Source organism: Danio rerio, chromosome 3 (genome assembly GCF_052040795.2).
Source record: "Danio rerio strain M-AB ecotype USA chromosome 3, GRCz13ab, whole genome shotgun sequence".
Lineage (NCBI taxonomy): Eukaryota > Metazoa > Chordata > Actinopteri > Cypriniformes > Danionidae > Danio > Danio rerio.
Window position 1 is genome coordinate 38,643,153 of NC_141023.1, and position 25,987 is coordinate 38,669,139.

At 43.0% G+C, this 25,987-nt stretch overlaps 26 non-coding genes across 26 annotated transcripts; 20 read left to right on the top strand and 6 right to left on the bottom strand.

Moving 5' to 3' along the window:
* Positions 1–532: 532 nt before the first annotated feature.
* Positions 533–604, top strand: trnaq-cug (transfer RNA glutamine (anticodon CUG)). Its single transcript has one exon. It is a non-coding gene; the product is annotated as a tRNA-Gln (tRNA).
* Positions 605–709: 105 nt separating this feature from the next.
* Positions 710–783, top strand: trnai-aau (transfer RNA isoleucine (anticodon AAU)). Its single transcript has one exon. It is a non-coding gene; the product is annotated as a tRNA-Ile (tRNA).
* Positions 784–871: 88 nt separating this feature from the next.
* trnaf-gaa (transfer RNA phenylalanine (anticodon GAA)) lies at positions 872–944 on the top strand. Its single transcript has one exon. It is a non-coding gene; the product is annotated as a tRNA-Phe (tRNA).
* Positions 945–1,520: 576 nt separating this feature from the next.
* Positions 1,521–1,593, bottom strand: trnaa-agc (transfer RNA alanine (anticodon AGC)). The gene has a single exon. It is a non-coding gene; the product is annotated as a tRNA-Ala (tRNA).
* A 1,003-nt stretch (positions 1,594–2,596) lies between these two features.
* On the top strand, positions 2,597–2,670 carry trnai-aau (transfer RNA isoleucine (anticodon AAU)). Its single transcript has one exon. It is a non-coding gene; the product is annotated as a tRNA-Ile (tRNA).
* An 88-nt stretch (positions 2,671–2,758) lies between these two features.
* Positions 2,759–2,831, top strand: trnaf-gaa (transfer RNA phenylalanine (anticodon GAA)). Its single transcript has one exon. It is a non-coding gene; the product is annotated as a tRNA-Phe (tRNA).
* Positions 2,832–4,522: 1,691 nt separating this feature from the next.
* Positions 4,523–4,594, top strand: trnaq-cug (transfer RNA glutamine (anticodon CUG)). Its single transcript has one exon. It is a non-coding gene; the product is annotated as a tRNA-Gln (tRNA).
* Positions 4,595–4,699: 105 nt separating this feature from the next.
* On the top strand, positions 4,700–4,773 carry trnai-aau (transfer RNA isoleucine (anticodon AAU)). The gene has a single exon. It is a non-coding gene; the product is annotated as a tRNA-Ile (tRNA).
* Positions 4,774–4,861: 88 nt separating this feature from the next.
* trnaf-gaa (transfer RNA phenylalanine (anticodon GAA)) lies at positions 4,862–4,934 on the top strand. The gene has a single exon. It is a non-coding gene; the product is annotated as a tRNA-Phe (tRNA).
* Positions 4,935–5,511: 577 nt separating this feature from the next.
* Positions 5,512–5,584, bottom strand: trnaa-agc (transfer RNA alanine (anticodon AGC)). Its single transcript has one exon. It is a non-coding gene; the product is annotated as a tRNA-Ala (tRNA).
* Positions 5,585–6,408: 824 nt separating this feature from the next.
* On the top strand, positions 6,409–6,480 carry trnaq-cug (transfer RNA glutamine (anticodon CUG)). Its single transcript has one exon. It is a non-coding gene; the product is annotated as a tRNA-Gln (tRNA).
* A 105-nt stretch (positions 6,481–6,585) lies between these two features.
* Positions 6,586–6,659, top strand: trnai-aau (transfer RNA isoleucine (anticodon AAU)). The gene has a single exon. It is a non-coding gene; the product is annotated as a tRNA-Ile (tRNA).
* An 88-nt stretch (positions 6,660–6,747) lies between these two features.
* On the top strand, positions 6,748–6,820 carry trnaf-gaa (transfer RNA phenylalanine (anticodon GAA)). Its single transcript has one exon. It is a non-coding gene; the product is annotated as a tRNA-Phe (tRNA).
* A 576-nt stretch (positions 6,821–7,396) lies between these two features.
* trnaa-agc (transfer RNA alanine (anticodon AGC)) lies at positions 7,397–7,469 on the bottom strand. The gene has a single exon. It is a non-coding gene; the product is annotated as a tRNA-Ala (tRNA).
* Positions 7,470–8,294: 825 nt separating this feature from the next.
* trnaq-cug (transfer RNA glutamine (anticodon CUG)) lies at positions 8,295–8,366 on the top strand. The gene has a single exon. It is a non-coding gene; the product is annotated as a tRNA-Gln (tRNA).
* Positions 8,367–8,471: 105 nt separating this feature from the next.
* trnai-aau (transfer RNA isoleucine (anticodon AAU)) lies at positions 8,472–8,545 on the top strand. Its single transcript has one exon. It is a non-coding gene; the product is annotated as a tRNA-Ile (tRNA).
* An 88-nt stretch (positions 8,546–8,633) lies between these two features.
* On the top strand, positions 8,634–8,706 carry trnaf-gaa (transfer RNA phenylalanine (anticodon GAA)). The gene has a single exon. It is a non-coding gene; the product is annotated as a tRNA-Phe (tRNA).
* A 576-nt stretch (positions 8,707–9,282) lies between these two features.
* On the bottom strand, positions 9,283–9,355 carry trnaa-agc (transfer RNA alanine (anticodon AGC)). Its single transcript has one exon. It is a non-coding gene; the product is annotated as a tRNA-Ala (tRNA).
* An 828-nt stretch (positions 9,356–10,183) lies between these two features.
* On the top strand, positions 10,184–10,255 carry trnaq-cug (transfer RNA glutamine (anticodon CUG)). The gene has a single exon. It is a non-coding gene; the product is annotated as a tRNA-Gln (tRNA).
* A 105-nt stretch (positions 10,256–10,360) lies between these two features.
* trnai-aau (transfer RNA isoleucine (anticodon AAU)) lies at positions 10,361–10,434 on the top strand. Its single transcript has one exon. It is a non-coding gene; the product is annotated as a tRNA-Ile (tRNA).
* An 88-nt stretch (positions 10,435–10,522) lies between these two features.
* On the top strand, positions 10,523–10,595 carry trnaf-gaa (transfer RNA phenylalanine (anticodon GAA)). The gene has a single exon. It is a non-coding gene; the product is annotated as a tRNA-Phe (tRNA).
* A 7,152-nt stretch (positions 10,596–17,747) lies between these two features.
* Positions 17,748–17,819, top strand: trnaq-cug (transfer RNA glutamine (anticodon CUG)). Its single transcript has one exon. It is a non-coding gene; the product is annotated as a tRNA-Gln (tRNA).
* Positions 17,820–17,924: 105 nt separating this feature from the next.
* trnai-aau (transfer RNA isoleucine (anticodon AAU)) lies at positions 17,925–17,998 on the top strand. Its single transcript has one exon. It is a non-coding gene; the product is annotated as a tRNA-Ile (tRNA).
* An 88-nt stretch (positions 17,999–18,086) lies between these two features.
* On the top strand, positions 18,087–18,159 carry trnaf-gaa (transfer RNA phenylalanine (anticodon GAA)). Its single transcript has one exon. It is a non-coding gene; the product is annotated as a tRNA-Phe (tRNA).
* Positions 18,160–18,735: 576 nt separating this feature from the next.
* On the bottom strand, positions 18,736–18,808 carry trnaa-agc (transfer RNA alanine (anticodon AGC)). The gene has a single exon. It is a non-coding gene; the product is annotated as a tRNA-Ala (tRNA).
* A 693-nt stretch (positions 18,809–19,501) lies between these two features.
* trnaa-agc (transfer RNA alanine (anticodon AGC)) lies at positions 19,502–19,574 on the bottom strand. The gene has a single exon. It is a non-coding gene; the product is annotated as a tRNA-Ala (tRNA).
* Between the last annotated feature and the right edge of the window lie 6,413 nt (positions 19,575–25,987).

Below are 25,987 nucleotides of genomic sequence, written 5' to 3' on the forward strand. Positions count from 1 at the left end.
CAGCAGCAATCAGCAATCTCGAGGTTCCATGGTGTAATGGTTAGCACTCTGGACTCTGAATCCAGCGATCCGAGTTTAAACCTAGCTGCTTCAACCTTAAGTCCACCAGCTTCCACTTGACCAAAACGCTATCCTTCTCCCAGATGGTCACGTCGCTTCTGGTGATGATTCCAATGGCCTGATCGAGCGCTCTACTATTTGAGCTAATTTCCCTCGGTGTTGTTCATTGGCCGCTTTTTCGACGTGGTCAAAAAATAAAATAAAAGATCACATCTGCTCTGTGGTGGCCTCTTTGCCCTGCCCGCCATTTAGTCGTCAAATTACCTGGAATATCGCGCTTTTCTTTTGAAGGCCCTACCTGGTCCTGCTCAAGTAAACGTGTGAGGAGCCCTGCATGCCGAATCACGAGTTACTCAGAAACAATGCAAATTGGCACCGCCTTGGATTGACATTCTGCTATTTTCCTCCAAGGCTGTTTTTTTTTTTTTTATTCATTCTCTTCCGCCCGGGCAGCAGCATTCAGTAGCCTAAAGGTTCCATGGTGTAATGGTTAGCACTCTGGACTCTGAATCCAGCGATCCGAGTTCAAATCTCGGTGGAACCTGGCTTTTTGCCAGCACTGCTCAAAAAAGCTGGAATAGCATGCTGATCCCTTGGAGTCTGGAGAATGACAGTTAGTCTGGGCGTTTTAGTAACGTGAGCTGAAAGTGGCCAGTTAGCTCAGCTGGTTAGAGCGTGGTGCTAATAACGCCAAGGTTGCGGGTTCGAGCCCCGTATTGGCCAAACTTTTACTGTCTTAGGACTCAGAGGCATTTTAAGGCTCTGATCGGTCTCACAGACATGCATGTTGCAGGAAAGCTAAGTCAACGCAGCCGAAATAGCTCAGTTGGGAGAGCGTTAGACTGAAGATCTAAAGGTCCCTGGTTCGATCCCGGGTTTCGGCAAAGCAGTGTGGTAGTTCTGTTTTTGGCATGAGGGTCAGGTGACCGAAACTCATCCAAAAAACCTAGCTGCTTCACCCTTAAGTCCACCTGCTTCCACTTGACCAAAACGATATCCTTCTCCCAGATCAGGGGTCACCAATCCTGGTCGTGGAGGGCTGGTGTCCCTGCAGGGTTTAGCTCCATCTTGCCTCAACACACCTGCCTGGATGTTTCAAGTATACCCAGTAAGACCTTGATTAGCTTGGTCAGGTGTGTTTGATTAGGGTTGGAACTAAAATCTGCAGGACACCGGCCCTCCAGGAACAAGTTTGGTGATCACTGTCCCAGATGGTCGCTTCTGGTGATGATTCCAATGGCCTGATCGACAGCACTCTGCTATATATTTAGCGCTTTGATGTCCCACTGCGGATGCGCCACTGAATAAAAGAAAACTGTGACTTGATAGGGCTTCTGAGGTGTTGCAATGCTAAGTACTACGCAGGAACCGGCAAAGCTGAACTAAGAAGTTTTGCTTTCAACCCTCAAGGTGCCGCCAGCTTTGCAATGAAGGAAATGTGAAAGGCAAGGAAGCAGAAGTGGAGAATGCGGGCATCGATCCCGCTACCTCTCGCATGCTAAGCGAGCACTCTACCACTTGAGCTAATTCCCCTCGGTGACATAAATTGGCCGATTTTTCAACGTGGTCAAAAAATATAATAAAAGATCACATCTGCTCTGTAGTGGCCTCTTTGCCCTGCCCGCCATTTAGTCGTCAAATTACCTGGAATATCGCGCTTTTCTTTTGAAGGCCCTACCTGGTCCTGCTCCAGTAAACGTGTGAGGAGCCCTGCATGCCGAATGACGAGTTACTCAGAAACAATGCAAATTGGCACCACTTTGGATTGACATTCTGCTACTTTCCTCCAAGGCTGTTTTTTTTTTTTTATTAATTCTCTTCCGCCCGGGCAGCAGCAATCAGCAATCTCGAGGTTCCATGGTGTAATGGTTAGCACTCTGGACTCTGAATCCAGCGATCCGAGTTTAAACCTAGCTGCTTCAACCTTAAGTCCACCAGCTTCCACTTGACCAAAACGCTATCCTTCTCCCAGATGGTCACGTCGCTTCTGGTGATGATTCCAATGGCCTGATCGAGCGCTCTACTATTTGAGCTAATTTCCCTCGGTGCTGTTCATTGGCTGCTTTTTCGACGTGGTCAAAAAATAAAATAAGAGATCACATCTGCTCTGTGGTGGCCTCTTTGCCCTGCCCGCCATTTAGTCGTCAAATTACCTGGAATATCGCGCTTTTCTTTTGAAGGCCCTACCTGGTCCTACTCCAGTAAACGTGTGAGGAGCCCTGCATGCCGAATCACGAGTTACTCAGAAACAATGCAAATTGGCACCGCCTTGGATTGACATTCTGCTATTTTCCTCCAAGGCTGTTTTTTTTTTTTATTCATTCTCTTCCGCCCGGGCAGCAGCATTCAGTAGCCTAAAGGTTCCATGGCGTAATGGTTAGCACTCTGGACTCTGAATCCAGCGATCCGAGTTCAAATCTCGGCGGAACCTGGCTTTTTGCCAGCACTGCTCAAAAAAGCTGCAATATCATGCTAATCCCTTGGAGTCTGGAGAATGACAGTTGGTCTGGGCTTTGTAGTAATGTGAGCTGAAAGTGGCCGGTTAGCTCAGCTGGTTAGAGCGTGGTGCTAATAACGCCAAGGTCGTGGGTTCAAGCCCCGTATTGGCCAAACTTTTACTGTCTTAGGACTCAGAGGCATTTTAAGGCTCTGATCGGTCTCACAGACATGCATGTTGCAGGAAAGCTGAGTCAACGCAGCCGAAATAGCTCAGTTGGGAGAGCGTTAGACTGAAAATCTAAAGGTCCCTGGTTCGATCCCGGGTTTCGGCAAAGAAGTGTGGTAGTTCTGTTTTTGGCATGAGGGTCAGGTGACCGAAACTCATCCAAAAAACCTAGCTGCTTCACCCTTAAGTCCACCTGCTTCCACTTGACCAAAACGATATCCTTCTCCCAGATCAGGGGTCACCAATCCTGGTCGTGGAGGGCTGGTGTCCCTGCAGGGTTTAGCTCCATCTTGCCTCAACACACCTGCCTGGATGTTTCAAGTATACCCAGTAAGACCTTGATTAGCTTGGTCAGGTGTGTTTGATTAGGGTTGGAACTAAAATCTGCAGGACACCGGCCCTCCAGGAACAAGTTTGGTGATCACTGTCCCAGATGGTCGCTTCTGGTGATGATTCCAATGGCCTGATCGACAGCACTCTGCTATATATTTAGCGCTTTGATGTCCCACTGCGGATGCGCCACTGAATAAAAGAAAACTGTGACTTGATAGGGCTTCTGAGGTGTTGCAATGCTAAGTACTACACAGGAACCGGCAAAGCTGAACTAAGAAGTTTTGCTTTCAACCCTCAAGGTGCCGCCAGCTTTGCAATGAAGGAAATGTGAAAGGCAAGGAAACAGAAGTGGAGAATGCGGGCATCGATCCCGCTACCTCTCGCATGCTAAGCGAGCGATCTACCACTTGAGCTAATTCCCCTCGGTGACATAAATTGGTGACAAAAATTCCATGGTGTAATGGTTAGCACTCTGGACTCTGAATCCAGCGATCCGAGTTTAAACCTAGCTGCTTCAACCTTAAGTCCACCAGCTTCCACTTGACCAAAACGCTATCCTTCTCCCAGATGGTCACGTCGCTTCTGGTGATGATTCCAATGGCCTGATCGAGCGCTCTACTATTTGAGCTAATTTCCCTCGGTGCTGTTCATTGGCCGCTTTTTCGACGTGGTCAAAAAATAAAATAAGAGATCACATCTGCTCTGTGGTGGCCTCTTTGCCCTGCCCGCCATTTAGTCGTCAAATTACCTGGAATATCGCGCTTTTCTTTTGAAGGCCCTACCTGGTCCTGCTCCAGTAAACGTGTGAGGAGCCCTGCATGCCGAATGACGAGTTACTCAGAAACAATGCAAATTGGCACCACTTTGGATTGACATTCTGCTACTTTCCTCCAAGGCTGTTTTTTTTTTTTATTCATTCTCTTCCGCCCGGGCAGCAGCAATCAGCAATCTCGAGGTTCCATGGTGTAATGGTTAGCACTCTGGACTCTGAATCCAGCGATCCGAGTTTAAACCTAGCTGCTTCAACCTTAAGTCCACCAGCTTCCACTTGACCAAAACGCTATCCTTCTCCCAGATGGTCACGTCGCTTCTGGTGATGATTCCAATGGCCTGATCGAGCGCTCTACTATTTGAGCTAATTTCCCTCGGTGTTGTTCATTGGCCGCTTTTTCGACGTGGTCAAAAAATAAAATAAAAGATCACATCTGCTCTGTGGTGGCCTCTTTGCCCTGCCCGCCATTTAGTCGTCAAATTACCTGGAATATCGCGCTTTTCTTTTGAAGGCCCTACCTGGTCCTGCTCCAGTAAACGTGTGAGGAGCCCTGCATGCCGAATCACGAGTTACTCAGAAACAATGCAAATTGGCACCGCCTTGGATTGACATTCTGCTATTTTCCTCCAAGGCTGTTTTTTTTTTTTTTATTCATTCTCTTCCGCCCGGGCAGCAGCATTCAGTAGCCTAAAGGTTCCATGGTGTAATGGTTAGCACTCTGGACTCTGAATCCAGCGATCCGAGTTCAAATCTCGGTGGAACCTGGCTTTTTGCCAGCACTGCTCAAAAAAGCTGGAATAGCATGCTGATCCCTTGGAGTCTGGAGAATGACAGTTAGTCTGGGCGTTTTAGTAACGTGAGCTGAAAGTGGCCAGTTAGCTCAGCTGGTTAGAGCGTGGTGCTAATAACGCCAAGGTTGCGGGTTCGAGCCCCGTATTGGCCAAACTTTTACTGTCTTAGGACTCAGAGGCATTTTAAGGCTCTGATCGGTCTCACAGACATGCATGTTGCAGGAAAGCTAAGTCAACGCAGCTGAAATAGCTCAGTTGGGAGAGCGTTAGACTGAAGATCTAAAGGTCCCTGGTTCGATCCCGGGTTTCGGCAAAGCAGTGTGGTAGTTCTGTTTTTGGCATGAGGGTCAGGTGACCGAAACTCATCCAAAAAAACCTAGCTGCTTCACCCTTAAGTCCACCTGCTTCCACTTGACCAAAACGATATCCTTCTCCCAGATCAGGGGTCACCAATCCTGGTCGTGGAGGGCTGGTGTCCCTGCAGGGTTTAGCTCCATCTTGCCTCAACACACCTGCCTGGATGTTTCAAGTATACCCAGTAAGACCTTGATTAGCTTGGTCAGGTGTGTTTGATTAGGGTTGGAACTAAAATCTGCAGGACACCGGCCCTCCAGGAACAAGTTTGGTGATCACTGTCCCAGATGGTCGCTTCTGGTGATGATTCCAATGGCCTGATCGACAGCACTCTGCTATATATTTAGCTCTTTGATGTCCCACTGCGGATGCGCCACTGAATAAAAGAAAACTGTGACTTGATAGGGCTTCTGAGTTGTTGCAATGCTAAGTACTACACAGGAACCGGCAAAGCTGAACTAAGAAGTTTTGCTTTCAACCCTCAAGGTGCCGCCAGCTTTGCAATGAAGGAAATGTGAAAGGCAAGGAAACAGAAGTGGAGAATGCGGGCATCGATCCCGCTACCTCTCGCATGCTAAGCAAGCGCTCTACCACTTGAGCTAATTCCCCTCGGTACCATAAATTGGCAGATTTTTCGACGTGGTCAAAAAATATAATAAAAGATCACATCTGCTCTGTGGTGGCCTCTTTGCCCTGCCCGCCATTTAGTCGTCAAATTACCTGGAATATCGCGCTTTTCTTTTGAAGGACCTACCTGGTCCTGCTCCATTAAACGTGTGAGGAGCCCTGCATGCCGAATGACGAGTTACTCAGAAACAATGCAAATTGGCACCACTTTGGATTGACATTCTGCTACTTTCCTCCAAGGCTGTTTTTTTTTTTTTATTCATTCTCTTCCGCCCGGGCAGCAGCAATCAGCAATCTCGAGGTTCCATGGTGTAATGGTTAGCACTCTGGACTCTGAATCCAGCGATCCGAGTTTAAACCTAGCTGCTTCAACCTTAAGTCCACCAGCTTCCACTTGACCAAAACACTATCCTTCTCCCAGATGGTCACGTCGCTTCTGGTGATGATTCCAATGGCCTGATCGAGCACTCTACTATTTGAGCTAATTTCCCTCGGTGCTGTTCATTGGCCGCTTTTTCGACGTGGTCAAAAAATAAAATAAAAGATCACATCTGCTCTGTGGTGGCCTCTTTGCCCTGCCCGCCATTTAGTCGTCAAATTACCTGGAATATCGCGCTTTTCTTTTGAAGGCCCTACCTGGTCCTGCTCCAGTAAACGTGTGAGGTGCCCTGCATGCCGAATCACGAGTTACTCAGAAACAATGCAAATTGGCACCGCCTTGGATTGACATTCTGCTATTTTCCTCCAAGGCTGTTTTTTTTTTATTCATTCTCTTCCGCCCGGGCAGCAGCATTCAGTAGCCTAAAGGTTCCATGGTGTAATGGTTAGCACTCTGGACTCTGAATCCAGCGATCCGAGTTCAAATCTCGGTGGATCCTGGCTTTTTGCCAGCACTGCTCAAAAAAGCTGGAATAGCATGCTAATCCCTTGGAGTCTGGAGAATGACAGTTAGTCTGGGCTTTGTAGTAACGTGAGCTGAAAGTGGCCGGTTAGCTCAGCTGGTTAGAGTGTGGTGCTAATAACGCCAAGGTCGCGGGTTCGAGCCCCGTATTAGCCAAACTTTTACTGTCTTAGGACTCAGAGGCATTTTAAGGCTCTGATCGGTCTCACAGACATGCATGTTGCAGGAAAACTGAGTCAACGCAGCCGAAATAGCTCAGTTGGGAGAGCGTTAGACTGAAGATCTAAAGGTCCCTGGTTCGATCCCGGGTTTCGGCAAAGCAGTGTGGTAGTTCTGTTTTTGGCATGAGGGTCAGGTGACCGAAACTCATCCAAAAAACCTAGCTGCTTCACCCTTAAGTCCACCTGCTTCCACTTGACCAAAACGATATCCTTCTCCCAGATCAGGGGTCACCAATCCTGGTCGTGGAGGGCTGGTGTCCCTGCAGGGTTTAGCTCCATCTTGCCTCAACACACCTGCCTGGATGTTTCAAGTATACCCAGTAAGACCTTGATTAGCTTGGTCAGGTGTGTTTGATTAGGGTTGGAACTAAAATCTGCAGGACACCGGCCCTCCAGGAACAAGTTTGGTGATCACTGTCCCAGATGGTCGCTTCTGGTGATGATTCCAATGGCCTGATCGACAGCACTCTGCTATATATTTAGCGCTTTGATGTCCCACTGCGGATGCGCCACTGAATAAAAGAAAACTGTGACTTGATAGGGCTTCTGAGGTGTTGCAATGCTAAGTACTACGCAGGAACCGGCAAAGCTGAACTAAGAAGTTTTGCTTTCAACCCTCAAGGTGCCGCCAGCTTTGCAATGAAGGAAATGTGAAAGGCAAGGAAGCAGAAGTGGAGAATGCGGGCATCGATCCCGCTACCTCTCGCATGCTAAGCGAGCGCTCTACCACTTGAGCTAATTCCCCTCGGTGACATAAATTGGCAGATTTTTCAACGTGGTCAAAAAATATAATAAAAGATCACATCTGCTCTGTGGTGGCCTCTTTGCCCTGCCCGCCATTTAGTCGTCAAATTACCTGGAATATCTCGCTTTTCTTTTGAAGGCCCTACCTGGTCCTGCTCCAGTAAACGTGTGAGGAGCCCTGCATGCCGAATGACGAGTTACTCAGAAACAATGCAAATTGGCACCACTTTGGATTGACATTCTGCTACTTTCCTCCAAGGCTGTTTTTTTTTTTTATTAATTCTCTTCCGCCCGGGCAGCAGCAATCAGCAATCTCGAGGTTCCATGGTGTAATGGTTAGCACTCTGGACTCTGAATCCAGCGATCTGAGTTTAAACCTAGCTGCTTCAACCTTAAGTCCACCAGCTTCCACTTGACCAAAACGCTATCCTTCTCCCAGATGGTCACGTCGCTTCTGGTGATGATTCCAATGGCCTGATCGAGCGCTCTACTATTTGAGCTAATTTCCCTCGGTGCTGTTCATTGGCCGCTTTTTCGACGTGGTCAAAAAATAAAATAAGAGATCACATCTGCTCTGTGGTGGCCTCTTTGCCCTGCCCGCCATTTAGTCGTCAAATTACCTGGAATATCGCGCTTTTCTTTTGAAGGCCCTACCTGGTCCTACTCCAGTAAACGTGTGAGGAGCCCTGCATGCCGAATCACGAGTTACTCAGAAACAATGCAAATTGGCACCGCCTTGGATTGACATTCTGCTATTTTCCTCCAAGGCTGTTTTTTTTTTTTATTCATTCTCTTCCGCCCGGGCAGCAGCATTCAGTAGCCTAAAGGTTCCATGGTGTAATGGTTAGCACTCTGGACTCTGAATCCAGCGATCCGAGTTCAAATCTCGGTGGAACCTGGCTTTTTGCCAGCACTGCTCAAAAAAGCTGCAATATCATGCTAATCCCTTGGAGTCTGGAGAATGACAGTTAGTCTGGGCTTTGTAGCAATGTGAGCTGAAAGTGGCCGGTTAGCTCAGCTGGTTAGAGCGTGGTGCTAATAATGCCAAGGTCGCGGGTTCGAGCCCCGTATTGGCCAAACTTTTACTGTCTTAGGACTCAGAGGCATTTTAAGGCTCTGATCCGTCTCACAGACATGCATGTTGCAGGAAAGCTGAGTCAACGCAGCCGAAATAGCTCAGTTGGGAGAGCGTTAGACTGAAAATCTAAAGGTCCCTGGTTCGATCCCGGGTTTCGGCAAAGCAGTGTGGTAGTTCTGTTTTTGGCATGAGGGTCAGGTGACCGAAACTCATCCAAAAAACCTAGCTGCTTCACCCTTAAGTCCACCTGCTTCCACTTGACCAAAACGATATCCTTCTCCCAGATCAGGGGTCACCAATCCTGGTCGTGGAGGGCTGGTGTCCCTGCAGGGTTTAGCTCCATCTTGCCTCAACACACCTGCCTGGATGTTTCAAGTATACCCAGTAAGACCTTGATTAGCTTGGTCAGGTGTGTTTGATTAGGGTTGGAACTAAAATCTGCAGGACACCGGCCCTCCAGGAACAAGTTTGGTGATCACTGTCCCAGATGGTCGCTTCTGGTGATGATTCCAATGGCCTGATCGACAGCACTCTGCTATATATTTAGCGCTTTGATGTCCCACTGCGGATGCGCCACTGAATAAAAGAAAACTGTGACTTGATAGGGCTTCTGAGGTGTTGCAATGCTAAGTACTACGCAGGAACCGGCAAAGCTGAACTAAGAAGTTTTGCTTTCAACCCTCAAGGTGCCGCCAGCTTTGCAATGAAGGAAATGTGAAAGGCAAGGAAGCAGAAGTGGAGAATGCGGGCATCGATCCCGCTACCTCTCGCATGCTAAGCGAGCGCTCAACCACTTGAGCTAATTCCCCTCGGTGACATAAATTGGCCTATTTTTCAACGTGGTCAAAAAATATAATAAAAGATCACATCTGCTCTGTAGTGGCCTCTTTGCCCTGCCCGCCATTTAGTCGTCAAATTACCTGGAATATCGCGCTTTTCTTTTGAAGGCCCTACCTGGTCCTGCTCCAGTAAACGTGTGAGGAGCCCTGCATGCCGAATGACGAGTTACTCAGAAACAATGCAAATTGGCACCACTTTGGATTGACATTCTGCTACTTTCCTCCAAGGCTGTTTTTTTTTTTTTTATTCATTCTCTTCCGCCCGGGCAGCAGCAATCAGCAATCTCGAGGTTCCATGGTGTAATGGTTAGCACTCTGGACTCTGAATCCAGCGATCCGAGTTTAAACCTAGCTGCTTCAACCTTAAGTCCACCAGCTTCCACTTGACCAAAACGCTATCCTTCTCCCAGATGGTCACGTCGCTTCTGGTGATGATTCCAATGGCCTGATCGAGCGCTCTACTATTTGAGCTAATTTCCCTCGGTGCTGTTCATTGGCCGCTTTTTCGACGTGGTCAAAAAATAAAATAAGAGATCACATCTGCTCTGTGGTGGCCTCTTTGCCCTGCCCGCCATTTAGTCGTCAAATTACCTGGAATATCGCGCTTTTCTTTTGAAGGCCCTACCTGGTCCTGCTCCAGTAAACGTGTGAGGAGCCCTGCATGCCGAATCACGAGTTACTCAGAAACAATGCAAATTGGCACCGCCTTGGATTGACATTCTGCTATTTTCCTCCAAGGCTGTTTTTTTTTTTTTATTCATTCTCTTTCGCCCGGGCAGCAGCATTCAGTAGCCTAAAGGTTCCATGGTGTAATGGTTAGCACTCTGGACTCTGAATCCAGCGATCCGAGTTCAAATCTCGGTGGAACCTGGCTTTTTGCCAGCACTGCTCAAAAAAGCTGGAATATCATGCTAATCCCTTGGAGTCTGGAGAATGACAGTTAGTCTGGGCTTTGTAGTAATGTGAGCTGAAAGTGGCCGGTTAGCTCAGCTGGTTAGAGCGTGGTGCTAATAACGCCAAGGTCGCGGGTTCGAGCCCCGTATTGGTCAAACTTTTACTGTCTTAGGACTCAGAGGCATTTTAAGGCTCTGATCGGTCTCACAGACATGCATGTTGCAGGAAAGCTGAGTCAACGCAGCCGAAATAGCTCAGTTGGGAGAGCGTTAGACTGAAGATCTAAAGGTCCCTGGTTCGATCCCGGGTTTCGGCAAAGCAGTGTGGTAGTTCTGTTTTTGGCATGAGGGTCAGGTGACCGAAACTCATCCAAAAAACCTAGCTGCTTCACCCTTAAGTCCACCTGCTTCCACTTGACCAAAACGATATCCTTCTCCCAGATCAGGGGTCACCAATCCTGGTCGTGGAGGGCTGGTGTCCCTGCAGGGTTTAGCTCCATCTTGCCTCAACACACCTGCCTGGATGTTTCAAGTATACCCAGTAAGACCTTGATTAGCTTGGTCAGGTGTGTTTGATTAGGGTTGGAACTAAAATCTGCAGGACACCGGCCCTCCAGGAACAAGTTTGGTGATCACTGTCCCAGATGGTCGCTTCTGGTGATGATTCCAATGGCCTGATCGACAGCACTCTGCTATATATTTAGCGCTTTGATGTCCCACTGCGGATGCGCCACTGAATAAAAGAAAACTGTGACTTGATAGGGCTTCTGAGGTGTTGCAATGCTAAGTACTACACAGGAACCGGCAAAGCTGAACTAAGAAGTTTTGCTTTCAACCCTCAAGGTGCCGCCAGCTTTGCAATGAAGGAAATGTGAAAGGCAAGGAAACAGAAGTGGAGAATGCGGGCATCGATCCCGCTACCTCTCGCATGCTAAGCGAGCGCTCTTTTTTTTTTTTTTTTTTTTTTTTTTTTTTTTTTTTTTTCTTTATTCAAAAACTTATCACATTAACATTCAAATACTTCAAGAAATTTCACAAAACAAATACATTAAAATAAACATTCTTCATAAAATAACATCCTCTTTGGGCATTTTCCACTTTAAACCATTTAAAACATTATACACTTCATCATTAAACACATCATAAAAGCTTGGTAACATATCTTCTCCTTTAAAATACCAGTACAGACTTTTTATGTAACTTTCCATTTTTCGTTTTAGTATATTCCACACATTTAAAACAACTTTTTCCTGTTTTGCTACATTTCTTCTTTCCCACACACATTTTTTAATCATCATTATAAGAAGATTTACAAACTTTTTGTTTTTGTTTTCCATATTCCATCCGAACATCACTAGAGTATTCCATTCCAATTGTTCTTCATCCCAATCTTTTAATAAATCTTTTAGCATTTTTTGGCATTTCATGTAAAAACATTCTAATTCTTTACAGTATAAAAACAGGTGTAAAATTCCTTCATCTTCTTGAAAACATACCTTACATGTTGCATTTGGTTCTCTCTGTATCTTTGTTAAAATGCACTCAGTAAAAATTGCCTTGTGTCTTATAAAATATTCAAAACATTCCAATCTTGTTTCTATTATTTTCCCTCTCATGTTTTTCCATATATTTTCCTTTTTCACACTATTCAATCTTTGTACCCAAAAGTTATTTGCTATTGGTTCTTGAAATACACTATCTCTAAAATACACATAAAAGTCTTTCAGTAAACAATCTTTAAAATCACAAAGCTTTCCTTTTAAATTGACATGTATGATTTTTTCATTCCCACCTTCTTCCATATTTTCTATTCTTGTAATCCATTCTTTTGGTATGGCACCTTTGACCGTTTCAAGTTTATTTTCTATTTCCTTTACACTGTATTCCTCTTTAGCTTCTTCCATTAAGTCGACTATATATTGCTTAGTTAAAAATCCCTTTTTGAATTCATAAAGAACATCCCTTATTCTTAAAATCCCTACATCCATCCATTTTTTAAAAAATAGTTCCTTCCCTTCTTTTAAAATACTTTTATTTAAAAACAAAGGTTGATTTAACAAGTTTTCTCTTCCCTTTACTTGATAAAATACTCCGTCTAAAAATTTCCCCCATGCACTTAAAATTTCTTGATAAAACCCTGGTAACTTTTCCGTCATCCAGTTTTTTGTTTTTAACCAAAGAATGTCTTCTCCTAAGTTAAAATTGCCAACTTTGTTTAAAAAATATTTCATAACTTTTTTCCATTCTGTTGAGTTCTCCTCTTGTAAAAGCTTTTTAACTATTTTGATTCTAAGACAATTCTTCCTTTGTTTAATATCCATCAATCCTATCCCTCCTTCTTCTGTTGCTCCAATTATTGTATTGTACGCAATTCTTGGGGGTTTCCCCTCCCATAAAAAATCTTGAACACACTTTTTCAATCTCCCTTCTATCCAACATGGCATTTCTGTTACATATAATTTATACCATAGCTTTGATGTCATTAAAACATTTAAAATTAAGGCTTTCCCCTTTAAGCAAAGTTCTCTCATCCTCCAGAAATTTAATCTTGATTCTATTCCTCTTATTAGATCATCCCACATCTTTTCTGTTGCTTTTCTTTCATTTTTACCAATTAAAATTCCTAAAATTTTCAGCTCTTCTACTTCTCTAAATTGAAAACAATCTGTTAAAATATCTGCTTTACCAAACCTCATATATTGTGTTTTATTTTCATTTATTTTGCTTCCTGTTCCCTTACAAAACTCCTGTACTTTTTTCATGGCTTCTTTTACACTCTTTTTCTCCTTCACTATTATTGTTGTATCATCAGCATACTGGTATATTTTTCCTTCATCCTCCTCTTCTTCTATTTTTATTCCTTTAATTTTAGTTTCTTGTTTTATTGCTAACCCTAAAGGTTCTGCGACTTGGGAATATAATAGCGCTGAAAGAGGACATCCTTGTCTAATTGATCTTGTAATTTTAAAACAATCTGTTAAAAAACCATTGCATTTTACTTTTGTTAAAGCCCCTTTATATAAAATTTTAATCCAATTAATAAAATTCTCTCCAAATCCAAATGTTTTGAGCACATCAAATAAGTAAGTATGTTCTACTCTGTCAAAAGCCTTTTCAAAATCTACACTAATTAAAAAACCATTCATCTTCTTTTCTTGTATATAATCTATTGTGCTTTTAATACTCATTGTTACATCTGCAATATCTCTCCCTTTTATTGCATATGCTTGGTTTGATTTAATTAATTTAGGCATTACTTCCTTTAATCTATTCGCTAAAACTTTTGCTAAAATCTTTAAATCTGTATTTAACATTGTTATTGGTCTATAATTTTGTAATTCAGTTTTTGCTCCTTTTCTTTTATATATTAACTTCATTAATCCCATCCCCATTCTTTCATTCATCTCTTTACATTTAAAAATTCCTTTAAAAACTTCTTTTAGTATTCCTTTTAAAATATCTTTAAAAACAATATAAAATTCATTTCCTATTCCATCTATACCTGGACTTTTCTTTTTATTTAGTTGATTTATTGCAATTTCAATCTCTTCTTCATCTATTTCTCTGTCACATTCTTTGTTGTCATCTTTTTCTAATTTTACTTTTATATAATTTAGAATCTTCCTTTCTTTTTCTTCATCAATACCTTTTGCTTCAAAAAGATCTTCATAAAAATGTTTGATTTCTTCTAGTATTTCTATGTTTCCTTTCACAATTTTTCCATTTCTCCCTTTAATTTCCTTTAGTATTCCTGCTTTACCTCTTTGCTTCTCTAAATCAAAAAAGAATTTCGTGCATTTTTCCCCTTCTACTGTGTATTTAGATCTGCTCCTCAACATTGCCCCCTTATATTTGTCTTCTTCTAAATCTCTTAATTTTTGCTCTATTTCTTTGATTTTTTCAATATCTTTATTTTCTTTGTTTAATTCTTTTTCTAAGGATTTTTAAACTTCTTTTTCTGTATACTTTTTACATCTTTGTAGTACTGCGCAATATTTGATTGTGTATTTTCTTATTTGGTATTTTGTGTTTTCCCACCATATCCTTTTATCTTCATCATACATTCTATTTTCTTTTTCTTTCTCTATTATTTCTTTGACTTTTTGAACATAATCTTCATTTTTTAAAATGGTTGTGTTTAAAATCCAAGTTCCTGGTCCTTTTTGTATGTTATCTACATTCACTTTAAAATGCAAGAGCTTATGATCACTAAAACTGTTCTCTTCATACTGTATGTTTTCTATAAAATTCTCAATATTCCTAGTACATAATATAAAATCTATTCTTGTTTGACATATAAAATCTCCAACTATTTGTCTCCTTGAAAACTCTCTTTTTTCTTTGTTATTTTCCCTCCATATGTCTATTAAATTATTTTCTTTTATTATCTCCTTTAGTTCTTTCCTTGCTGTGTCAGATTTAAAAACCATTCCATCTGCCATGTCTTGTTTATTAAAAACTGTATTAAAATCTCCTACCATTATTATTTTTTTATGTCTCTCAATTACCTTATTTAAAATCTTAAAAAACTCTTTTTTATCTTTCTCTTCCGTAGGTGCATGTATATTGGCTATAATCATTTCTTGTCCTTCATAGTTTACTTCTATCACTAAACACTTTCCATTATTGTCTTTATACACGATTTTTTTAATATTAAAAACATCTTTTTTTAATAAAAATGCCACCCCTCTTCCAGATTTACCATCACCATTGTTATATAAGATATCCCCCTCCCACTTCTTTTTAAAATCTTCCATTACATAATCTTTCCAGTTTGTTTCTTGTAATACTATCATGTCCTTATTTTTACATTTTTCTCTTATTTTCTCGAATTTCCCTTTTTCCATCATACCTCTTGCATTAAAAGATACACATTTTAAAACCATTAAAAGAAATAAAGATAAAATTAAAAACCTAAAAATCATTATTACTCATCATCTCCCTCCATTTCCTTTAACACTTCATATCTGTTCATGTTTTTCATTCTTGTAGTCAATTTTCTCTTTGTACTTTCTAGATTAGGTTTAATCTTTAATGTCCTTCTTCGAATTGTTCTTCTCTCCTCTCTGTCCATTTTAATTTCTTCTTCTCTTCCAATTTCATTACTTTTTTCTTCATTTCTTTGTCCAGTCTTCACCTCATTGTCTCCACACATCTGAGAATTGTCCATTGTTTCCATTTCTATGTTTTCATTATCCTCTTCTTCTCTTTTTTCCTTTTCTTTGAAAAGCGTTTGCCTCTCCCTTTCTTCCAATATCAGTCTTTCATTTGCTTCATTTTGCATTTTTCCTCTCTCTTCTTCATGTCTTTCTTCACAAAAAATGTCATCTTCATTATTCCTCTCATGCATTTTCTTATCCTCTTGAATTTCTTTTCCATTTTGTTTCTCTTTCGGTAAGTCTTTTGGTTGTAAAACTCCAGCTTGTTCTTCTCCTTCATTTTGTTCTACATTGTTTACTTTATGCACTTGCCTGCTTATCTGGTTTCTTTCTTCTCCTTCCTCTGCCTCCATCCAACATTCACATTTTGCTAAAATTTGGAGGCATTCCGGGCATTTAATTGCATCACAGTTTCTTGCAAAATGTCCTCTTTCTTCGCACTTAAAGCACCTAAAGTCTGGGCAGTCCTTCATCACATGCTCCGGGCTCATACACAGCCTACAAGTCTTAACTTGGTGGCTGTGCATCACCCGGAAATATTGTGGTCCTTCTGCCGTTTCAAACTTCGTGCTATATGGAAGCGAAGCCACCTCCTTGGGAAACCGTGTCTTAATGAACCTTGTCCCATCCTCAATCTCAGTGCCCGGATATGTCCTCCTTTTAATTTTTGATAAGGGGCTAACACCCCATCCATCCAATTTTTCTAATATTACACTATCCTCCAGATAAACAGGCAAGTGCATAAAGGAGACAACATAGTCTCTGTTTTGTAACATTTTAACTTCACAGTTCTCTTCATTTATTGTTAGTCCATCAATCAGTTTGTCACAAGTTTCTTCCTCTTCTAAAGTTATTTCATATTCTTTGTCCTTTCTCGGTCTTATTGCCAAAATTCTCCCATGTCCACATTTTTCTGTTAACGCCTTAATAATGTCTGAAACTCTCACCTCTTTTACTTTGTCCACGTTTAGTATTACAGTTGCTTCCTTCAAGTACTTCTTTCCTCTCCTTTCATGTTGTCTTTCCTGTTGCTGATTTTCTTGTCGTTCCATGTTAGCCATGTTTGTTTCTCCTCCTCGTGCTGTGTTGTTTCCCATCTGTTTTCCCTCTCGTACTCCCGTGTCGTCTCCTCTTTGCTTTTCACCATCCATCTCTGTGTTATTTTCTCCTCTTGTTTTGCCCGAAAGTCCAGTGATTTTGTCCTTTGTGCTTTCCATTGTCCCAAAAAAATCCAAGCAAAAAAAGTGAATAACCACCTTCCAGCTAGCACATGTGCTGCTGTCAGGTGGTTTAAACTCCAAAAATAAAAATAATAACTCCTTAAACTATATTAAACACCCAAAAAAAACTAAATAAAACAACAAAAGAAAAGGAGAGCCTTTCTCTCCCGTCTGCAGCCTTTCACTTCCTGTTTGCACACTAACTCCCTCTAGCATACCCAGGGTGGTATGGCCGAGCGCTCTACCACTTGAGCTAATTCCCCTCAGTGACATAAATTGGCCGATTTTTCGACGTGGTCAAAAAATATAATAAAAGATCACATCTGCTCTGTGGTGGCCTCTTTGCCCTGCCCGCCATTTAGTCGTCAAATTACCTGGAATATCGCGCTTTTCTTTTGAAGGCCCTACCTGGTCCTGCTCCAGTAAACGTGTGAGGAGCCCTGCATGCCGAATGACGAGTTACTCAGAAACAATGCAAATTGGCACCACTTTGGATTAACATTCTGCTACTTTCCTCCAAGGCTGTTTTTTTTTTTTTTTATTCATTCTCTTCCGCCCGGGCAGCAGCAATCAGCAATCTCGAGGTTCCATGGTGTAATGGTTAGCACTCTGGACTCTGAATCCAGCGATCCGAGTTTAAACCTAGCTGCTTCAACCTTAAGTCCACCAGCTTCCACTTGACCAAAACGCTTTCCTTCTCCCAGATGGTCACGTCGCTTCTGGTGATGATTCCAATGGCCTGATCGAGCGCTCTACTATTTGAGCTAATTTCCCTCGGTGCTGTTCATTGGCCGCTTTTTCGACGTGGTCAAAAAATAAAATAAGAGATCACATCTGCTCTGTGGTGGCCTCTTTGCCCTGCCCGCCATTTAGTCGTCAAATTACCTGGAATATCGCGCTTTTCTTTTGAAGGCCCTACCTGGTCCTGCTCCAGTAAACGTGTGAGGAGCCCTGCATGCCGAATCACGAGTTACTCAGAAACAATGCAAATTGGCACCGCCTTGGATTGACATTCTGCTATTTTCCTCCAAGGCTGTTTTTTTTTTTATTCATTCTCTTTCGCCCGGGCAGCAGCATTCAGTAGCCTAAAGGTTCCATGGTGTAATGGTTAGCACTCTGGACTCTGAATCCAGCGATCCGAGTTCAAATCTCGGTGGAACCTGGCTTTTTGCCAGCACTGCTCAAAAAAGCTGCAATATCATGCTAATCCCTTGGAGTCTGGAGAATGACAGTTAGTCTGGGCTTTGTAGTAATGTGAGCTGAAAGTGGCCGGTTAGCTCAGCTGGTTAGAGCGTGGTGCTAATAACGCCAAGGTCGCGGGTTCGAGCCCCGTATTGGCCAAACTTTTACTGTCTTAGGACACAGAGGCATTTTAAGGCTCTGATCGGTCTCACAGACATGCATGTTGCAGGAAAGCTGAGTCAACGCAGCCGAAATAGCTCAGTTGGGAGAGCGTTAGACTGAAGATCTAAAGGTCCCTGGTTCGATCCCGGGTTTCGGCAAAGCAGTGTGGTAGTTCTGTTTTTGGCATGAAGGTCAGGTGACCGAAACTCATCCAAAAAACCTAGCTGCTTCACCCTTAAGTCCACCTGCTTCCACTTGACCAAAACGATATCCTTCTCCCAGATCAGGGGTCACCAATCCTGGTCGTGGAGGGCTGGTGTCCCTGCAGGGTTTAGCTCCATCTTGCCTCAACACACCTGCCTGGATGTTTCAAGTATACCCAGTAAGACCTTGATTAGCTTGGTCAGGTGTGTTTGATTAGGGTTGGAACTAAAATCTGCAGGACACCGGCCCTCCAGGAACAAGTTTGGTGATCACTGTCCCAGATGGTCGCTTCTGGTGATGATTCCAATGGCCTGATCGACAGCACTCTGCTATATATTTAGCGCTTTGATGTCCCACTGCGGATGCGCCACTGAATAAAAGAAAACTGTGACTTGATAGGGCTTCTGAGGTGTTGCAATGCTAAGTACTACGCAGGAACCGGCAAAGCTGAACTAAGAAGTTTTGCTTTCAACCCTCAAGGTGCCGCCAGCTTTGCAATGAAGGAAATGTGAAAGGCAAGGAAGCAGAAGTGGAGAATGCGGGCATCGATCCCGCTACCTCTCGCATGCTAAGCGAGCGCTCTACCACTTGAGCTAATTCCCCTCGGTGACATAAATTGGCCGATTTTTCGACGTGGTCAAAAAATATAATAAAAGATCACATCTGCTCTGTGGTGGCCTCTTTGCCCTGCCCGCCATTTAGTCGTCAAATTACCTGGAATATCGCGCTTTTCTTTTGAAGGCCCTACCTGGTCCTGCTCCAGTAAACGTGTGAGGAGCCCTGCATGCCGAATGACGAGTTACTCAGAAACAATGCAAATTGGCACCACTTTGGATTGACATTCTGCTACTTTCCTCCAAGGCTGTTTTTTTTTTTTTATTCATTCTCTTCCGCCCGAGCAGCAGCAATCAGCAATCTCGAGGTTCCATGGTGTAATGGTTAGCACTCTGGACTCTGAATCCAGCGATCCGAGTTTAAACCTAGCTGCTTCAACCTTAAGTCCACCAGCTTCCACTTGACCAAAACGCTATCCTTCTCCCAGATGGTCACGTCGCTTCTGGTGATGATTCCAATGGCCTGATCGACAGCACTCTGCTATATATTTAGCGCTTTGATGTCCCACTGCGGATGCGCCACTGAATAAAAGAAAACTGTGACTTGATAGGGCTTCTGAGGTGTTGCAATGCTAAGTACTACGCAGTAACCGGCAAAGCTGAACTAAGAAGTTTTGCTTTCAACCCTCAAGGTGCCGCCAGCTTTGCAATGAAGGAAATGTGAAAGGCAAGGAAACAGAAGTGGAGAATGCGGGCATCGATCCCACTTCCTCTCGCATGCTAAGCGAGCGCTCTACCACTTGAGCTAATTCCCCTCGGTGACATAAATTGGCCGATTTTTCGACGTGGTCAAAAAATATAATAAAAGACCACATCTGCTCTGTGGTGGCCTCTTTGCCCTGCCCGCCATTTAGTCGTCAAATTACCTGGAATATCGCGCTTTTCTTTTGAAGGCCCTACCTGGTCCTGCTCCAGTAAACGTGTGAGGAGCCTTGCATGCCGAATGACGAGTTACTCAGAAACAATGCAAATTGGCACCACTTTGGATTGACATTCTGCTACTTTCCTCCAAGGCTGTTTTTTTTTTTTTATTCATTCTCTTCCGCCCGGGCAGCAGCAATCAGCAATCTCGAGGTTCCATGGTGTAATGGTTAGCACTCTGGACTCTGAATCCAGCGATCCGAGTTTAAACCTAGCTGCTTCAACCTTAAGTCCACCAGCTTCCACTTGACCAAAACGCTATCCTTCTCCCAGATGGTCACGTCGCTTCTGGTGATGATTCCAATGGCCTGATCGACAGCACTCTGCTATATATTTAGCGCTTTGATGTCCCACTGCGGATGCGCCACTGAATAAAAGAAAACTGTGACTTGATAGGGCTTCTGAGGTGTTGCAATGCTAAGTACTACGCAGTAACCGGCAAAGCTGAACTAAGAAGTTTTGCTTTCAACCCTCAAGGTGCCGCCAGCTTTGCAATGAAGGAAATGTGAAAGGCAAGGAAACAGAAGTGGAGAATGCGGGCATCGATCCCGCTACCTCTCGCTTGCGCCTGCAGCATCCCGTCTACAGAGCCAAAGTAAGCCCAAAGTAAGCCCACATGAGCCAATCACGTCTCACCTCGGTGGCTTACTTTTGACCAATAGAGTGTAACCCCTGTGGCTTACTTTTGACCAATCACGTTTGTCTTTGCGCTGACGTCATTTCGACCAATCGCGTTTCACTTCAGTGGCTTACTTTTGACCAATCGCATTTCTTTTTGCTGTGACGTATGTTTGACCAATCGCGTTTCTCCTCGATGGCTTACTTTTGACCAATCACACGACGCTTTTATTATAATCGTCATCTTTGAATCAGGTAAGCCAGATGTAACGCTACTTTATTATTAGTTTATTATTAGTTTATTATACTGTGTGTATTTCTGTTAAATGATAAGTTACAATCGACAGAAAGTTAACGTTACGGCAGATGTTTTCTTCATAACTTGTAAAACGGTAATGTTTCCCATGATAAATACAGAGCAACATGTCGCTAGTGATCAGAAAAGGTGGAATCATCGCCATTTGGTTAAATGATTAAACAAAATGTTCTGATATTTGTTTAGAATAATAATGCCCCCATTCGACCTAGCAATATTGGGCCCTATAATCGCGGTGTACACTCTAAAAAGCTAACGTTACTGTATTTAAATGTACAGTTACAGTTACTTATAATGTAATTGCATGAAATACAGAGTTAAACAGTTTTTTCTTAAACATTTAATTTAGCAAATAATTCTATACTTTTAAAATAATTCTATTTTAGGTAAAACAAAGTAATATTTATAAAGACAACTGCACAAACTTTAAAAACATTTGAGTTTAACACTTGTTCATGACAATATATGATATATATTTAGTAATTAGATTGTATTGTATTTTATAAATCTATTGTAAAAATATTATAAGCATATATTGTATTTTGTTTATTTTATTACTTGTGTTTTCAGATATATTACACAACAGAATAGTTATATTAAATAGCTGAAGTACAAACATTTTATTTATAAAAGTCATAATGTAAAGACTTAAGAGTTTAATGTGTATATTATAACTTAATGTTTTAATTTCTGTTGTTTCTCATTTATTTATATGGATTTTAAGTTGTACTACCATGCATATATTAGGCATATGTGTAGAAAATTCACCAGAAGTCCATTTTATGGTCATGGTCATATTTACTACTGCAATAATATGGATTATCTACCTTGTTAAATTATTGTTTCACACTTAATGTACATGTATCTTTCTGATTGCTCTAGGTAATGTTCTCTCTAATGTTTTTTTTTTTCAGAAAAAAATGTACGCATACCCGATTTTCCGCCGCCAATCAGCGACATCAAGCAGACTCCTCTTGGGGCCATCTGCAGAGGCAGAGCGCCTTGTAAGCAGGGAGTCTGGAAGGGCCAAACCCAAGGAAGAGGTGCTGGCAGAGGCCACTGCTTTCGTCAGCAGCAATGGTGGAGACTCCAGTGACCAGTTTTTAGTTCTGGCTCACTGCAAGATTCAGTTTGGCAAGTACCAGGGCCAAAGATTTAGATGGCTCCTAGAGCATGCTCTGGGGTATGCGGTGTACCTGGTGCTTAGCATTTCTGATGAGAAGCTGCAGACAACACCCTTGTCAGAAAACAAACACCTGTTTCTTCAGTACACTTCCTCCATCAGGGAGATTGCAGAAGAAGTAGAGAAGTACCAGAGGAAACAGGAAATGCAAGCAGAAGCCAGGGCAAAAGGAGATACAGGGTGCTTGATGGTGGAGTTTGGTGACTTTAAGGGCCGGTCCATGAAAGATGTGTTTGAGGACCAGAGCAAGGAGGCCCAAGCCCTCATCAGGTACCTGGTTAAGGCAGATGCCAGGCCAAAAACCAACATGGCACTTTTCAAGACGTATGTCCTGAAAAGACTGGCTTCTGCTGCTGCCTCTGCACCTCCACCTGCAGCATCCAGTGTCTCTGCACCTCCACCTGCAGCATCCAGTGTCCCTGCTCCTCCACCTGCAGCCATCCAAACAGGTGTACAGCAGACTGCCACTGTGAAATCGCTGTTGGCAAGGGGCAAGCACTTGTCTCCTTCACAGCTGGCAAAAAAACTGATGTCACCTGTTAAACCCTGTAAGTAGGAGAGTGAATACTGAGCATGATACAGAATTATCCCAACAGCAGTTATATATGTGTTTATTTATTGTTATGTCAAACTTTCTGTTTCCAGATCCAAAACTGCAGTCCACTGTATCTCCTCCTACAGCAGAACCCCCAGCCAAACGTATGGCCCAAAGGCAGCTTTTTACTACTGGTAAGTAAGCACCATCGTATTGTACATTTGGCTGTGTGTATTTTTCACAGTAATATTTTTAAGATTTATGCTCCAGGCACTTCCAGATCCACAGCTGAAGATGATGAAGAACTGGTGTTTGCTGCATCACAATGTGAAGCACAGCTCTTTGCAGGTGTGGCACACGACACAAATGAAAATGTTATAAGAATATTTTGTGAAAACACACTAAGTATTTTTTTTTACAAAAAATAATGAATCAAATTTTTATCTACAGTACAGAGTTGTCACATCATGCCTCAAGCGGGATGCATTCTTTGAGTGCACTTCTTCAAAACCTTAAGGATGTTCAAAGGTTTCAGTGTATTTATTTGCGTTTCCGAACTAATCATTATTGAACATTCATCAGATAACTTTTCCACGTCGCTTGCTCTTCATTACTCACTCTCTTAGATGGTGGTGATTCATTGCTGTCATTATCAGCTGAGCAGTTTTTCCTTACTGTATCTGTGTGCATGCTTCATGTCTTTGTGCTTCAATAATTTATACTAATCATGCCTCATTTTACTTACTCCATTTCATATGATTCTCATTCGCAGAGAATTGTGTTAATTCCATATCCCTTTCATCAATAAAGTGCACACTAATTTCTTTGCTTCCTAACAGTACCATTCTCTTAACTTGTATTTCTAAGTATACCCATATTAATAATAATACTTATCCAAAACTATTGCTTCACTGGCTGTTCATGGGCATAATTTGTGGCACCTTACTATCAAAAGCAACAGTCATCATAATATTGTTAACCATAAATTGTTTGTTACTATTCACTCAGAGGCCTGTGCCAATCCGTCTCCATCAGCGGAAACAGCAAAAACACCAGATCTTCAACATCATCAGCCACCAGTTGAGCTTCCTGTTCACTGGAAAGATCAGCTTCCCCCTTTCCAGCATGAGTGGATCCGGAACACGGTATTTAAAACAAACTTAAAAACCGGCAAGCCAGAGCTAGTGTCCCAGCTGAAGCTTTGGTGGTATCCTCCCCAGCCCCCTCTAATTAACACGCAGCCACCTGCCTCTCCTGACCTCTTCTTCTGCCGACCACTTTTTCTGTGGATGCCGCTGAAGATGTGGTTGTTTCCACTTGTCTGTGTTCGCCTAAGCTGCGGTAAGCACAGACTAACAGCTGCTGGAATTTACCGCACGGTGCGCAAGGTCCTCGACATCGACGGCTGGTACGACCTTGCCACTGAGTATCTGGAGTGCAAGCGGTGCAAAAAGAAGTATCCTGCCTGGTCCGAGGACATCTTAGGACAGCTGGATATTGGCCACCGTAGTCAGTTCCCAGCTTTGCTGACATACAGGTAATTCATAATGCCAATATTTTAATTGTGTTAATTTTTAGCAAACAAAGCATTTCCCTGATTATAATGTTGTTTCCTTAGATACTCATGTGACAACCGGGTAGTTAGGATGATGAGGGAGAGGACACTGGGCAACAGTGTGACTCAGCTTTTCAAAAAGCTGATGGAGCAACACAGTGAGGCATGGACACAGCGAGTCTTGCAGTACCTGACTGCCTGTGAACCATTCACAAGGTCCTCCCTTGTGCAACCTCCTGTGTTTGCTGAGCCTCCCCTCTTACCTGCCATACCCAAACCTAAGTGGCTGTTAGCCGTCTATGCCAGGGATGTTCTGGGGCGACTGCACGAGGTCAAAGCCAAAATCACCTCCGTCTTTGGCTGTGTTCTAAAGATGGACTCCACAAAAAAGGTATGTTTATATCCAGACATTTGCCAGATATGGATATGTGTGCGTACATATTTAACACAGTTTTATTTTTCCTAATAGATCACAAAGAAACTTGCAGGTGCTGCTGCGGGAACAGCTGCCTGGTGCACTAATGTGGGGAACGAACACGGTCAAGTCCTTGTCTCTGTGCTGTCAGCTGCCGAGGGTCATGGACTGGACCCAATGGCGGCCGGGCTGATGAAGCGTTACCGGGAGGCAGGAGAGGCAGCCCCGAAAGTAATGTACGTGGACAGAGATTGCTGCAGTCAGCACGGCCAGTCTCCGGTGAAGATCATGTTTCGGGAGTGGGATGAGCTTGAAGTGCGCCTTGACATCTGGCATTTTATGCGCCGGTTTGCTGCAGGTGTCACGACAGAAGCTCATCCGCTCTACGGCATCTTCATGGCACGTCTGTCCATGTGCATCTTTCAGTGGGATCCAGAAGATGTGGCCGCTCTTCGCCAGGCAAAGGAAGGTGAGCTGGCGGCAAAAAAGACTGGCCACATTTCACAAACGGCTCTCAGTGCTCGCATAAACCGGAGGGAGCTAGCACTGCACTGCCGTAGGAGGACCAGAGGTGTGGAGGAGACCACCTGTCTGATTGGAAAGCTGTTGGACCATTTTGACAGCGAGCATGGGAAGGACACTCTGGGTGTTCCTCTGCTGGACCACGAACGGATCCAGCAGATATGGAAGGAACAGCAGAAGCATATACAGTGCATTCAAGACCCAGAGAACTTTCCACTGTACATGAAGACAGGGACACTGAAGAAAGGCAATGTGGAGCTGTGTTGTTACAGGTGTGCCCGTGGCTCTACATCTTTGGAGTCCTTCCACCTCCACCTAAACCGTTTTATTCCAGGTATTACATACATTTGGATCGTTTTATTTTGTAAAACATATAAGCACTGTGATAACTTCCATTGCTTTAATGTAACATTATTAAACATTTAAATAACATTTGTGATGTTATCAGCATTGACAAAGCTGTCTTGCCTGACAAGTAACTCTGTTTATAATGACAATAATTTAAATGTTAGTACATAACCTAATAACATGTTAATTAATTCTTCACATATTTTTAACTATTTTAATTTCCAGGGACCAGTGCCAGTGATGCGCATTTTCAGGCCTATCTCCTTGAGGGCTTGATGCGCTGGAATGATGACCGGATGGAAAGCACCATAAAAGGAGCATCCTCCATACGGTCATATGGCAGTGCCATGAGAGAGGCTGTGGACAGGCTTAGCCGAGCAGTCTTGGGGAAGCCCTGGGATAACCGTTATCACCCTCCTGGAGCATATACAGGCAAGAAATTCATTAACTAGTTGTTATATAAGTGATTTATTAAGCTTTAATGTACTTCACAAAATGTTTATCTAAATATTTACTTTATTATTAGTTTTATTTAATATATGTTTTTTTTATTGTTTTATTCTTTAAGGTGAATTGCTGGGAATAGAGTACCTTTACAGCCAGACCGGCAAAACCCTGACTCCGGTGCTCCAGAACCCAGAGGAGGAAGACAGGCTGGTGGAGGAAGTAGATGACGAGGATCTACAAGATGAGGGGTTCAAGGAGGAGATCATGGAGGACATCACAGTTCCAGTGCTGTATGAGGATGACCCCTG